The sequence below is a fragment of the Sus scrofa genome, chromosome 16 (assembly GCF_054392235.1).
Source record: "Sus scrofa isolate SSC_HxYL_T2T_F1_AM1 chromosome 16, Sscrofa_HxYL_maternal_Yorkshire_Landrace_v2.0, whole genome shotgun sequence".
Classification (NCBI taxonomy): domain Eukaryota; kingdom Metazoa; phylum Chordata; class Mammalia; order Artiodactyla; family Suidae; genus Sus; species Sus scrofa.
In genome coordinates, this window is record NC_139398.1 from 67024073 (window position 1) to 67036112 (window position 12040).

A 12040-nucleotide genomic window follows, 5' to 3' on the forward strand; every position below is an offset into this window, starting at 1 on the left:
TAATCGTCTCACTTCTTTTTTCCTCCTTTTCCTCACCCATCTGTCCTCTCCTTGAGGAGGAGCTGGGATGACAATAGCTGCTGAGATGCCCGTGAGCCCTTCCTAGGGGGCCGCCCCTCTGCTCAACACTTGCTGTTTCTCTGAATCCTCACAAGAAGCCCCATGACCTGGGCATCTTAAAATCCTCAGAAATGCCCGCTGCATGAATGCAGGAGAGTTGGCCCCCTCTGCCCCCAGCCGCCGCAGTGGGAAGTGTCCACAGCCGTGGGAAGAATCCACTTGGGCTCTGCCTGAATCTCTGCGGGGAAGATGTGAGAGCAAAGAAATCCTCCCAGTGGATCAGCTTCTCGGGAAAGAAAGCGTGTTCTCTGGGGGACTCGCCTCGCCTTCACTTTGCTCCCTCTCGTTTTTTCCCACTCTCTTTGGTTGGTTTTGTTCGGCCACGCCCCTGGCATGCGGAAGTTCCCAGGCCAGGGACTGAACCCACACCACAGCAGCAGCCCTGGCCACAGCAGTGGTAAGCCCGGATCCTTAACCCACTGAGCCCCCAGGGAACGCCTCTTTTTTTTTTTTTTTTTTTTTTTTTTTTTGTCTCACTGTCCTTTCTCTTGTCTTCCTTCTTTGTGATATTTTCTCTGTCCTTTTGGTGTCCTTTTTTAGGCTTTTCATTCTCTTCTACCCTTTTGGCCATTTTTCTCATCCTCTGCCCCCTTCTCCCGCCCTCCTTCCTCCTCTTCCTCCTGCTCCCCACACAGTCAGCCCTCAGGCCTCCGAGACGGGAGGAGAGATGTTTGCCGGAACGTCCGGGGGTGATGGGGGGAGGAATGCGGCCACGTGGGGGAAGTAAGAACAGATGTGACGTTGGTGCCCACAGTCCGCCTGAAATGTAAACGTGTGCTGAGCCCCAGTAATAAAGCTCTTACAGCTGGAGGGCTGGGGATGCCAGAGGGAGAGGGAAACGGGGCCTTGCTTCTTAACTATATGGTCTTTGCATATAGTTATGCCTCCAACATCCCTTTTTGCTTTTTCAGAAAGGTGATCCATCTTCTCCCAAGTTTATTAGAAGCGGTTTTCCAACACCACTTATAAAATATTACAGGCGGCCCCGTGATTCATGGCCTCATTTATAACCCACAGCATTTGGGAACTTTGGGGGAATATTTCTCATTAAATCTATTTCCCAACTCTTTGGAGCTGCCTCCTACCTCTCCAGGATACAGCAGGAAATTCAAGACAGGTTTGAGCAGGGAGGCAAGGTGGCTCTCCTGGTGTGGAGCTTGGAAGACGGGGGTCAGGGGGAGCAGGGAAGAGGACCTTCCCCAACCTCTCTCGGGGCTGTGTGTGCATCGCCCACGTCCTTAAAAGCCATGTGCACCTGTGAACTTAAGTCGTGGGTCTCTTGACTCTGGGCTCTGCATCTGCCTTTGGTGGAGGTCTCTCTCTGTGAAATGGTCTTACAGGTGTAAACAGAGGGACAGATCAGGGCAGGCCAGGCAGGGGTCAGCGTACAGGTGAGCGTACGGGTCAGCGTACGGGTCAGCCTACAGGTCAGCAGAAAGCCCTTGTTATCAACGAGGGCTCCCTTCTCTAAGGAGTAAGCCAGGAGCTCATTGCTTGGACTTTCCCGTCAAATGGTGCGGCTCTTTCCTATTGTCTGAAATGATATGTTCCCTAATAAGCACTGTTCACAGCTGGGAATCACTTCTTCCTCTAACCAGTGTTGACATTAAGTCACTCTGCCTTAAATACGACGCCAAGTATGTGAAAGCCTTTTCACAAGAGCTTCTGCACTGTGACCATTACAAAAACAAACAGAGTGGCGCTCTCCTCTCGCCGAATGTTGGCAATCAGAAAGCCCCTGCTGCTCTCTCCCACACCCACAGCTGCCCTGCCTGGGGCGGATTTTTCTCCTGGCGACATCCGTTTTCCAAATGAAGGGATAGCAGTGAGTTTTCTCCCGTTGCCCCCTCGCTGCCAGGCATGATTTAGACGTGCCGTAGTCTAAACCTCTGGGATGCGGCATAACTCATGGAAATTAGAAATAAGTAAACAGACTTGGGGTTTTCCTATTTCTATATTGGTTGTGAAGGGTGATAGCTTATGGAATTCAGCTCTGGGTGCTGAGGAACGAGAGGCCAATTCATCCTGTCATATTGGGTGATTCCACCTGCCATTCTGGTCCAGGTATGTGCCCCGGTGAGCCTGAGATGGAAAACATGAATCCATTCCTCTCTCTCCTACCCCACATCCTTGTTTGGTAAAGGTTGAGGACAGATTTTTTTTTAAATAGGCTCTTCCCTCTATTATATTCTATAGCAGAGGGGGGACAAAATATGGCTCGGAGAATTGGTCCCAAGGCCAAGACTGGCCCACTGCCTGTTCTTGTTAACAAAGTTTTATTGGAACACAGCCATGCTCACTCATTCATGTCTGTGGCTGCTTTCTGGCGACCACAGCAGAACCAGGGAGTTGTCACAAACACTGTATGATCCACAAAACCTCAAATACTCTCTGGCCCTTTAAGAAAAAGTCTCCACCGTCTCTTACTTATTAGCATGTAGCTATTACTATACAGAGCAGCATATGCAGGGCCATCCAGTGTGGTATTTTATGGGGGATTTAAGGAATTTTCAGGGGTAGTTTTAGCTAGCCATGACTTTGAGTTACATGCGGACTTCTGTACCTCACCCCAGCAGTGATTCTCCGCCACTGTGGCATTTAGCTTTTGGTGTTCTTTCCCCAGTCTGGTCTGCTATTTCTGGCCTCATGTGTATACAGTCACATGCTTTCGGAGGACTCTCAAAGGAAGCCTTCCCCCAGAGGATGTTCTGGCTCTAACAAGAGCAAGAACATGCTCGCGATGTGTTTCAGAGATTAGAGTTTCATGGAGCCGTAGGTGGGGGACATACTGCAGATAGGAGCCTTCATCCACGACCCCACTGCTTTGTATTTCCCCTCGTGTGGCTCCTCTCGAAAAGACTGTGGAGCTGCTGAGCGGTCCCTGTGACTGCCAGGACTTCCTGTGCCCTGTGCTCCATGGATATATTATTGGGAGGAAAGTGTAGCTCACTCGAACGGAGTCAGGTGCACTCAGGGTTAAAAGCAGGGCTGCAGAGCCTCGGAACTCCCGCAGGGGAAGACCATCTCCCAGGAGCATCTCTCTTGCCCAGGGACTCCCAAAATGCTGATGAAAAATACAGATACTCAAGCGTCATCCCAGGAAGTTCTGAGATAATGGGTGGGGTCGGAGGCATCTGTGTTTTTAACAAGCTCCACCGAGGAGTCTGAAGAACATCCAGGCGTGGGAGCTGCTGACCCGGTCCACACTCTTCTCCCTTGAGAGCTCAGGAAGATGAGTCCCAAACTGACCCAGCAGATGACCAGCTGGCACCTGATTCTGTGGGCCATGACTTCTGTCCTCAGCAGTAGTTTCCAAACGTATGTTAGCAGGGCCCCGGGGTTTTCCCATGATGCCTTGGAGGAGAAGATGACAACCAGGGGGTGGTCCAAATAACTGAGCTCTGGTCTTGTCCATGTTCCATCAGACTCGCAGCTTTTGTGTGTTTTAGGTGTTAGGCTCATGCTCGATTTTGTTTCTAGAGCAAGAACAGGCGAGAGAAAAAAAAAAAAAAAACACCTGCTAATGGCAAAAGGAAACTCTCATCCCTGCATCTTGCAGCAAATCAATCTGCGGAATCTTTTCTGCCAGATTCTCTTCTGAAAAGTCTCCAGCGAGGGGGACTCCACCACCTAAGCCCGCAAAGTGTCACCTCATCGTCACAATCGTTTCTTTTGGGAGCTGAGACAAAGCTACGTCTGCAGCCATGCGTCCTTCTGCAGCTCCCAGGGGCTTCAGCTCCGAACTCTATTTGCACCTAAATCCTGCCTGCTCCAAACTGAGCCTGTTCCCTCTCTGACTGTCTCCTCTACACCCAGAAAGTGACAGCTCACCTCAGCTGCTCCAGCACCTCGTGTCACCATGACTACGAGTCAAGTAGTAGTTGAGTACCTGCTCTGAGCCCAGCACTGTGTAAGGCCCTGGACAAAGCAGGCGGGATGCTCAGGTGCACCTTCCAGTCTGGGGAGAAGAGAAAGGGATACAGGCGGCCAGTCCCGCGCCAGCTTCCATGGGCAGCAGTTTATAGTGTCCTTTCCTTCCTGCCTTCCTCCCAGGATGAGGCAAACTACCTTTCATGTTCCTTCCCTGTTGCCCAGGCCTGGGGGTTTCACCCCGCCCCAGACCCTGGATGTGGGGCACATGCTTTGAGAAAGATTTCACCAAACCCCACAAAGTATACAGAGGAGTTGCTCCCTGATCCTAACAACCCCTAGAACTGAAGCGTCGCTCAGCCTGGACTGGCGGTGGCCCCGTTCCTTCCCTGAGCAAGGATGCAGGGCGGGGCACAAAGGACCAGGGCTCAGCATCCCAGTCCGGGTTTCCTTTCTCGCCTCCTCTTTGGGCCTCAGTCTGGCGCAGCATCTCTGCCCTGCCACCTCCTGGCCAAAGCTGGTAGCGAGCAGGGGGCCGTGGGAGTGAAGTCCGGCCGCCCAGGCTGCAGGCAGCAGCTCTCCCTGCAGCTCCCAAGGGATCCAAGGAGCATCCCTGAGTGTGCTCTGCAGAGACAACACCCACAGGCCCTGGACCATGACAGGCAGATACCAGCCCTAACACTCCCCCAGAAAGTGGCCCCGGCGGAGGCAAGGATCTGTTTTCTGTCTCGTTGCATTTTGCTTTCAACCTTTCTGTTTATGTTACCCTTGCTGTCTGTTTAGATGTTTAAATGCTTGCATATGTGCGTGTGTGTGTGTGTGCACATGTGTGTGTGTGTGCACACACGTGTTTAGGGCCTAATTCTCTGTGTGCAGGGAATAGTGTCCCTTGCTTCTGTAGGCAACCTTTATTCTGTATAGCTCAGATCAAGCGACAAGGAACAGCACGACGAAAATGAATGATAAAATGACAGCGACATAATAGTAATCATAAGACACCCAGCACATTTGCCATTTGCTTGGGAAAACTTTTCTCTTTGGGGGAAGGTCTGAGCTCATTTTTAATTCCAGAAATGTCTCTGTCACCAGGTGGTGCTGACAAAAGATGTCATGAATGGAGATGTGTTTAAGGGGTGGGAGGGAGCTGCTATGCATCCAACTAGGTCACGTTAAAGCCGTCTACCCTAAAATGCTGGCGTCATGGAGCCAAAGGCCGGGACGAGGTAGGAGTAAGAGGGGGAGGGCGCGTAGTCTGTGTAGAAGGACCCCCAGCAAGCTGCAGGGGGCATTACTGATCCCAAGCCCCCAGATGTCCAGCCCCTGATGATTCAGGATCTGTGTGTTGGTAAGTCAGCCCCAAACCTGCAGAAGTAGCTGGGGCCAGGTAGTCCCTGCCATCACCCAGCCTCTCCCCTGGATGTCACTGTTGTGCTGTGTGAACAATCCTGGGGCGCTCTTAGGGGGCCATGAACAACTCTCCCTGGAAGCGGCTGCCCCTTGGGGCTGGCTGAGGCCCCGTAGGAAAAGCCAGGACCAAACCTATTTGCAGGCATTGGGAGGTGGGGGATCCATGTCCCCCAGCCGAGCAGTGCTGCCCCATGATAGCAGCTGCAGTGACACTAAGGCTCGCCAGTCCCGCCAGTCCTGGGGCAGGACTGAGTCTCTAATACAGAGAGGCAGGACTACCTGAGAGAGCTGGGCTCAGCCAAGCCCCCTTCCCTCCTCGTGGCTCTCAGGCTCCCAAGCAGAGCTGGCCAAGTCAGAAGCCATGGGAAAAGGTTCCGGGCCAGCGTACATAGACAGTGGTTAGACCCAACCTCCAAGCTCGCTCTGAGCAGCCAGGTGAATTTGGGGAAATTGCCTCACGTCTCAGAGACTCCTTTTCATCGCCGGCCTTAAATGGGACTCCCTCACAGCTCTGTAAGAATTAAATGCACGTAATGTACGTAGAACTTCATGAACCGAGTGTAGCTATTATTATAACAAAGAATTGAAAAAGAGTAGCAAAGAGCCTCCCAAGGCCTTTGCCTGGGAGGAAAAGCTTGCCTCTAATCCAATCACGAAAATAAGCACTAGCTGCAGCGATCAGAGCAAATCAAGAGAGATTTGGCCCAGGCCTAACAGAACCATGCCCTCATTTCTCTTTACCAGGTTTTGAGTTTCCTAAGTCGCTGGCTGCCTCTTTACGGAGCCACATATGCATGTGTTTTGAGCCGTGTGTTGGGAAGAAGCGCCCCAGTTTAGCCTTAAAGCTAAGTCAGGGGATTTTTTTTTTTTTTTCCCTATCTCAGTGTTGATAGATGTGGAATAACTGAAAGCAGACCTCAAACACGTTAAAGGAAAGCGTGTGGACTGGGCTCCAAGCAGGGGCTCCCGCACAGACAGGGGAGGCACGGGCTCTCGGAGGGAGGCCAGAATTTGTCAGCCTCTCCCTTACCCTAATAGTGGATGCCAATCAGGAAGCCTTTGATCTCCTTTTGGTCTCCTTCCCTGGAATGAGATTTCGCCTTGTAAATTATTTAAAACAACTCCCTGATACATATTCGTGTGCTGTGGCTTGAGGTCGTGTGAGCCAGTTGTACCACTGTCTTGTTTGCGTCTAACCACTGTGTATGCAGGCCCAGAACCCTTGCCCACCACTTCTGACTTGCGCAGCTCTGCCTGAGGGCCTCAGAGCCAGGAGGAGGGGCAGGGGGGGCTTGGCTGAGCCCAGCGCTTTCAAGTACCCCTGCCTCTTTGTATTCGAGAACCTGGTTTTGCCAGGTTCCCATTCACTTTGCAAAAGTTAAGCATCCCCTTGGAGTTCCTGTCATGGCACAGTGGTTGTGGAATCCGACTAGGAACCATGAGGTTGCGGGTTCGGTCCCTGCCCTTGCTCAGTGGGTTAACGATCCGGCGTTGCTGTGAGCTGTGGTGTAGGTCGCAGACGCGGCTCGGATCCCGTGTTGCTGTGGCTCTGGCGTAGGCTGGCGGCTACAGCTCCGATTCGACCCCTAGCCTGGGAACCTCCATATGCCGCGGGAGCGGCCCTAGAAATGGCAAAAAGACCAAAAAAAAAAAAAAAAAAAAAAAAGTTAAGCATCCCCTATGGCAGACAGACCTGCTAAGCTGGAGAGAGGTGCCACCCCGGGACCTCTTCCTCCCTCCTTCCCCCTCCTTCCCTCTCACATCACGGGTCCTTCCCAGTTAGGGTTCTGACACTCATCTCTATTTCAGCAGCATCCTTTCAATGATTGGAGGTGCAGACCCTTCTCAGTATTGCAATGGGCTTATTAAAGTGGAGCCAACACTCAGCTCAGGGTAAGTTAGGGATACATGCGACAGCCCCATTTGATGTTAAAGAGTCATCAGGTTCCCAAACAGAATAGCTTGGGGGATGCCAAGCCCAGACTTGCTAGGGACTTTGACCCACAGACCCTGAGGGGATGCACTGGAAAGGCACCCTTTTCGTGTGGTTGTGCATTTGACTCTTCTATTTTCAGGGGACACTTTGGCACCTTCCTTCCATAATCACCCACTCAACCTGTCCTTCCTCTTTCAGTGTTTTGGAATGAGTGCCCCCAAGGAGGCTTTGTGGCTTTGAGTCTAAGGGTGCAAGGGAGAGGCATGTGTGGTGCGATTCAGCAGCGGGGGTGGGGTACGGGGGGCGGAGGGAAGGTAGATTGGAAAATGCGGAGGGAAGCAGTGCCCGAGCAGCTGCAAAAATGTTCAAAACCATTTTCTCAACTGGGTTAATCGTTCTTCCCCGTGGTGCAGAGACACCTACGCCTTTCGAAGCCTGCGTTTCTTTATTGCAAGGAGCAGCCTATTAAGAGAGACAGATCGTCTACCCGGAGCGGCTGACTCCCCACCTCTCTTCCCTCTCCCCGCATCCCAGGGTCCTCCAGCGAATGCCCCGGGGGACAGAGCTCATCTGACTCTCTCCCCCTCGGCCTCAGCTTGATCACTGGCAATGGCCTGCCGTCTGTCGGTGTAGGAGGGGGAGGTGGGCAGGCTCAAACCAGCTCCGCTTGAAGAGTAGGAATAATTACCAAATCTCAGCCCGTTATCCAATTACTTTGACATGTGGCCATTCTAGGGAGTTCTAACTGGATTAAGTTCATTATAAAAAGATTAGTCCGAGGATGGGGACTGTGCATAACAAAGTGAACCTTCAGAATGTGCGCTGCTGGGCCACCAAGGGCTTTGGGGGTAAAACTGAGTGAATGGCTTTGTTTATTGAATTACTGCTTAGGGATTCGCCAAGGAGTTTTGTTCAGATAGAGTTTGTGGCTTCAAGCCACTGTCAGCAGTTTCCTGTTTGTTTTTCGTTTTTCGACACTGTTCCTCGGTGCCATTGTAGTCATTGTCAAAGCACTAATCCCACATGTTTGTCGTGAGTGTTCTGTGTGAGCGTGGAGATGAGATTATTGATCAGGGCGGACCCGGAGACGCAGGGCACTTATATATTATTCATAAGCTGTGTGTCTGTGTGCACATTTAGGGTGTGTGCCCATATCATACCTTGCATTTGCATAATGCCTCATGGCTTTACAAAGCACTCCCACACATGTAAACTCTGTGTGTGTGTGTGTGTGTACATATATATATAAACACAAAATATGTGTTCAACTCATGGCAGGTGAATATCTGGATGAACCAAGTTGGTTGAGATCACTTTCCTCCTGGATTTGCCATGAGAATTCGATGTCAGTTTGGAACAACTAATTGAACTGCTAAATATGTTCTTGTGCTTCTTCCCAAGCTCAGGAAAACTTTGCACGCAGGACACATCATAGAACTCTTCTCTGGGGGTTACCCCAAACCCTTCTTCTGATATATTCTAGCATCTCTGCTCTTTAAGAATCTCTTTGGTTTCCTAGAATAATTGCCAAAGTTCCTTCTGAAAACCCTGGGATCAGAGACATGGCTATTGGGCTCAGTGGAAAGATGTAAAGTCCCAGTCCATCTCCTATCGTTTCACTTAATGACTTAGTTTTGCAAACAGACTTTTATGTCTGATGATATCTTATGGCCTCATTTGGTGATCCGCAATTCAAGACACCCATGGAAGGTCAAGGAGAATGTGGAATGATCAAAAAAGCTTCACATTTAAGAAGTGAACATAGTTAGAGTCCAGTTACAGTGAAAATTAGGGCAGAAGCCAACTTTCCAAAAAAAAAAAAGAAAAATCTGTGCATAAGCAGAAATCTGCTGCAGATCAAAGATTCTATATACTCCCGCCTCCCCCAAAAGAAATACGCATAGATGTGACATGTACAAGTGTTGATTGTCCAAGGCGCATCTAGCCTATAGGCCAAGTTTTAAAACAAGTAAATAGACAGAGCCAATATATAGACTTTGATGTAAAGTCAGGTTCTCATTCGCAAGTAATAGAACCCAAATTCAAAGTGCCTTAGGAAGGAAGGGAGGAAGGAAGGAAAAGAAGAAAAGAAAAAAAAAGAGATAAAGAGAAAGAAGGAAAGGAAAGGAGGGAGGGAGGAAGAGAGGGAGGAAAGAAAAAGGAAGGAAAGAAAGAAAAAAGATACAAAGAAAGAGAAAGAGAAAGAAAAGGAGGGAGGAAGGAAGGGAGGAAAGAAAGAAACTTCTTGGTTCATAAAACAAAATTCAAGGGCTTCAAGCAAGGCCGTATCTACGAGATCAATAATGTCATTGGGACTTTTTCTACATGGTGGCTCCAGTATTTCCATGCTTATTGTGTCAGCATGGAATTTGGCAGAAAAAAAAAAAAAGAAGAAGAAGAAGAACCCTTTCTTTCCCCCAATAATTCCTATAAAAGTTCTTAAACTTATTCTGATTGGGTCTGGCTTGATCTTGAGCCCATCTCTGAGCCAGTCACTGCTGCTGGGGGAGGCACTATTCAGATTAGCCAGCCTGGGTCATGTGGTCTCCCTGAAGGCTGGCCCTTCCCTACCTGCACCTCCTACACCAACCACTTACACTGAAAATGATGCAGATATGGAGGGTTGGAGAGAAAGTTGGCCATCTCTCAAATGACTGCTTGCTCTATACCAGGCTCTGGACTAGATGCTGAAAGAAAACATTACAAATAGGTCTAAAGCTTGACAATTAGCGGGCTCTTTCTGTATAAATAATCCTTTTAAACCTTGGCAAACACCACAAGATAGGTATATTTGTATTCTTATCACAGTACTCATGAGAAAATTTATGTTCACATGAGTTCTGTAACCTACTTGAGTAGACCTGGCAGTTGACCTTCAGTTTACCCACCTACAAATTCTGTGCTCTTTCTATGATCCCTAAGTCTAGAGAGTTGAGAATATTAACATGAAAAATTGAAAGTCTTCACTCCTTTCCTTGAAAAAGGCAAATCAGAGACTGGATTTCCATTTCTCCACCTAGGAACAATCCTTGAACCCCAATTTTATGATCGGGAGAACTATATCTTCTACCAGGCATCAGTACTTAGGTACAGTATAGAAACAATACCTGCTATAGTTTATTGAGCACTTACTATGTACTGGGTACTCTGTAAGCATTGCAGAGGCCATCTCACTTAATGCTAAAGACAACCCTATGGAACAGTGCTTCTTATTCCTGTTAGCCAAGGAAAGCAAGTCGCAAAAGGATGAAATGACCTAGCATGGGTATAGTGTGTGGTACCAGGGTTGAACTCCGCTCTAACTGGACTCTGCTGTTCTTCCTATTGAGAGATAAATGGGCCTCATGCCTTCCATTTTAGTCACTGACTGATAAGAAGTTATTGGAAATATCTGGAGAGAGAGGAGATGAGAAAGTCATCCATCCCACACTTTGTGGGAGCCCAGAAAATGTTGGAAGGAAGGAGGATTGTAGATAAATTCCTGGTGATTTGAAGGCCAAAATAATGAGAAACAAATAAGCAGGCAAAGGATAGGCTAAAACAAGAGTATCAGCTTTCAAAGATTTTCCATAAGTTGAAATGGCCTAGGTTTTAATTGTCCAAGCCCCGTGGGCTAGTTTACTCTCATAGGAGAGTCTTGTGTTTCACTTGTTCCTATTACAGTCCTTGGGGAATCCTGAGTGGTTCCATCTGGAGACACAGGCAGTCCAGCCAGAGCTTCACTGAAACACCCATGTTCCTCCTCCCAACCCCTTCCTTTGCCACGTCGGCTTGCTGCAAGCCTGCATTTTTGTATCGTTTATACTTTTCAAGGTACACGTCTCACGACAACACTGGCAGCTTTCAATTTATTAGGCTTATTAGCAAATAAAACTGTCCTGAGAAGCCCAGATCCGATAGCTAGAAGATTCATTTCAGGATTGATTTAATGCAACCTGCCTCGTAGTTTATTTCCATCTCCAGGTTGGGACTAAATCACCCTCGTACTGTTGATATACCCTTAATATGATGGTTGGTGTTTGCAAAATAGACCAGGCTGTAAAAGAATCTGAAGACTCTAGTTGCTTCCATTAAAAAAGAGAGAGCGAGAGAGAGATGATAAAAATACTTTATAACTTTATGTGTCTAGGAGATTCTGGGTTTTTTCTTTTTCTTTTTTTCTTCTGTGCTATCAGTGATGTCGTTTGAATCTAAATAGTGGCCAATATATTCAGGGATGGGGTGCTTCTTAACCATTGATTTGCAGCAGTGGGAAATCACCCATTTTCCCTGGAATCACCACTCTGCAGGAAGGACTGGTGACATCTGGCACTTGATGTGACAACCCTAGAGACGCACCATCCAGAAACATTCCATCACTGAAGTCTTCTTGTTCTTAAGCCCTGGGCGGCCATCATACTTTTTCAAGATGAAGACTTGACAAACCTGTTATTACCACACCAGCCGGTGGCACTCGCCACGGGCTATTAGCCTCTGTTAGCATTTATCACCTGCATGTCATTTGACACTTGTCCTTTATCGCCTGACAATCTAACTTAGCTTTCATCTTATCCTCCCCCACGATAGTACCATCTGCTGAGAATATGGGGCCCCAGAGTAAGTCCAATCCAGTTTAAATCCCATCTCTGCCACTTAACTACTTGGGTAACCATAGCTATTTAACTTAACCCCTAATTTCGAGTTGCTCCTTTGAAAACATGGATAAAA

At 48.7% G+C, this 12040-nt stretch overlaps 1 protein-coding gene across 19 annotated transcripts in view; it reads left to right on the forward strand.

The window, feature by feature from the left end:
- SLIT3 (slit guidance ligand 3) overlaps positions 1-12040 on the forward strand; it is a 914676-nt gene that overhangs the window by 609591 nt on the left and 293045 nt on the right. The gene's annotated exons all lie outside the window — the stretch shown is intronic.